Source organism: Crinia signifera, chromosome 2 (genome assembly GCF_055691185.1).
Source record: "Crinia signifera chromosome 2, ASM5569118v1, whole genome shotgun sequence".
Classification (NCBI taxonomy): Eukaryota; Metazoa; Chordata; class Amphibia; order Anura; family Myobatrachidae; genus Crinia; species Crinia signifera.
The window spans coordinates 111,010,403-111,013,283 of NC_139218.1; the positions used below are offsets into that span (position 1 = coordinate 111,010,403).

The 2,881-nt window shown below is 51.2% G+C and overlaps 1 pseudogene; it reads left to right on the plus strand.

Annotated features, from left to right (window-relative positions):
* Positions 1 to 642: 642 nt before the first annotated feature.
* LOC146060897 (U2 spliceosomal RNA) lies at positions 643 to 848 on the plus strand (annotated as a pseudogene).
* Positions 849 to 2,881: the final 2,033 nt, after the last annotated feature.

Below are 2,881 nucleotides of genomic sequence, written 5' to 3' on the forward strand. Positions count from 1 at the left end.
CATCCTAAAACCAGGCACAGCCGCCGGCCAGTGCTGCAGACACAGCCCACCCCACACTGTCTGTGAGCAATCAGGGTGGCAAACCACCTAATTTACAGCCCACCAGCCAATAGGACGGCAGGATGGGGAGAGAAAGCCATGCTGTATCAGCTACTGGGTGAGAGAGGCGGCGTTATCATCTCCCCATCATCACTACAATCATTACTTAGTAGGTGCGGGTGCAGATGCGGCCGGCAGCAGTGAGGAGTATACCCCTTAACCCCCGCAGTGATTCCACTAGCCTAGGGGGGGGGGGGGCGACCGCCCCGTTCGCCCCCCCCTTTAAATCTGCCCCTGATCCAAATGTAGATGAGCCCCAAAGCAGTTAGTCAGAGCTACTATACTTGGTAAAGTGCTGGGAAATGGTGCTGATGATTCAATGTAAATGTATCTATCTCTCATTGCTTTTCCCCAAAATATGTAACAGTGTAATGTGGGCTAGGAGTATTGAGGGAAATTGCTAGACTAATGAGGGAGAGAGGGAGATTGCTATTTCAAGGAGTCTCCTGTAGAATGCAGGAGGGTAGGTAACTATGGCTAAATCTTATAAAAAATAAGACATTGTTACTCGTATCAACCAGTTAGTCTGCATAGCCTATAGAAGCGGCTTCTCGGCCTTTTGGCTAAGATCAAGTGTAGTATCTGTTCTTATCAGTGGGTATGGACTGGCCTCTGGCAGAGAATAGAGAAAGGTTGGACTGAGTAGCTGCTCTGATGGGCGGAGGGTGTGGGACCCCTCTTTTTTGCCTGGGAGTGGTGAAAAGTCTCACTGAGTATCTTCACCTCTGCCTTTGGTAGGAGGTGTTGTTTCCGTAAATCCACTGGTAAGAGGGGGGGAGAAACACTGGGCCTAGTAGTTTGGCTCTCTTGACGGGGTTTGTAGCCCCCGAAGGATGAGACAGCGAAAGGCTCAGTCTAGTATCCATTCCCAGGGAGCGGAGAAAAGCTGAGACCGAGTAGATTGGTCCAGGTCAGGGGGATAACCGACTCCTGGCCTGGGCACAGCGAAAAGCTCAGCCTAGTATCTTAACCCTGGGAGCGGAGAAACACTGGGACTGAGTAGATTGCTCTTCCGAGGGGGGTGCAGCCCCTAAGGGAGTCTTTCGAAAAGTCCAGTGGAGTACCCATTCCCATGCCGGGGGCTGGAAAATGCCTGCTGGTGAGACAGAGAAAAACTTGGTCGGACGCTGATTGGTCGGCTGCCTGGAGCCCGAGGCTGCACTGTGCCCCCGGGGAAACTCGGGGGTGCCTGATTTGCACTGGTGATGTCCAGCACCATGCACTGAATGGCACACACACTGCGCACTTCCCTCTAGGTTAGGCTACACGTCCTTACCTCGTCCTTTTGGATGGGGTAGGACAATTTTTTACACCCCCACCCCGGCCTTCTGGCTAGGGCCTCTTTTTATTTATTTCTTTGATTTGCACTTTTGAGCACTTCACGTTTTTCGTTAGTTTGTCAAGTTTTTTTGATTTGGGTAGTGCGGCTGTCCCTAACAGGCCTTCCGTTCCCCAAACGTGGCTGGGACTCTTCACCTTTTGGGGAGAGTCCCGGTCCCCTCGAGGGCAACCCCGAGCCGCAAGGCGGAGGGAAGCCTAAGCGGGTCTCTCCAAACCTTCGGGTGCGGAGGACCCACCATCCAAAACCCTTCCGGGGGTGGAGGAAAAGCGGGTCTCTCTGAGCTTCGGCGAAGAGGACCCACCGATCCCTTTTTTCCCTTCCTCGGCCTTATGGTTGAGGGGGGTTAGGGGAACCATGGGGCCTTTCTCCTTTGGGAGAGGGCCCACACGTTCGTACGGCTGCCCCCTTTGCACGTGTTTAGGCACAGCACTGGTGGTGGTGGGAGCACACCTCGGGCTCCCTGAGTTTCTTCAAACTCAGCGGTTCTCAACCTCAGTCCTCAGTGAGCCCCAACAGTGCACGTTTTCCAGGTCTCCACACACAAAGGGGAAATAATTAGCTCCACCTGTGATCTTTTAAAATGTGTCAGTGAGTAATGAGTGCACCTGTTCACCTGCCAGGTGACCTGGAAAATGTGCACTATTGGGGGTCCTTGAGAACCACTGGCCTATAGTGCTGTTTACACATACTCTCTGGAGTAGAGTACGTCCTTTTACACATACTTAGTATTAGATCCATATGCACATGAAACTTTGCATCACCAGCAGTTGAGCAAGTTTGGTTCCAGAGTGCGCACCAGGGGTGGATTGGCCCAGCGGGAAACTGGGCCATTTCAAGCAGCACTTTGCCCAACTCCAAAATGGCCGCGGGAGGGCTGCTGAGCATGCACGCGCAGCACCTCCCAGGCTCCCACCTCCCGTTCCCAGCAGCAGTAGGTGAGCCCCCCCCCCCCCCCCCAGGCATACCACCACCACCACCACCCCCCGCGCCGGTTTCAAAAGCCAATCCGCCCCTGGTGCTCACATTGCAAAAACAAACAATGTATGCTCAAACAGAAAAACTCACACACAAAAACTTGCTAAGTGCTAAGCCATTTAAGCCTCATTAAGCCTCACTAGAGACTATAGAAATCAGCCTCATTGAAGTGCCTAAACAGGACCTTATATGTTATATGTTGTATGTCTTGTCTGTATTTTTTTAATATTGTATTCATATATGAAATGTATTAAATATATTCTTTTTAATAAATGCAAACTAATGTGGAATAAATATTGTGGATTGTTGGAGTACAGCTGCGCTTTCTGAGTGTCAATCTCTTGATTGCCACCCAGTTTCTCTTGTATGCTCTGACAGGCTTGTGTTTGCGTCAGCTCCATTAACCTTAAAGCAAAACAGAAAATGAACTAAAGTGGTGCTGCTTTATACGAGTGGCTTGCTATG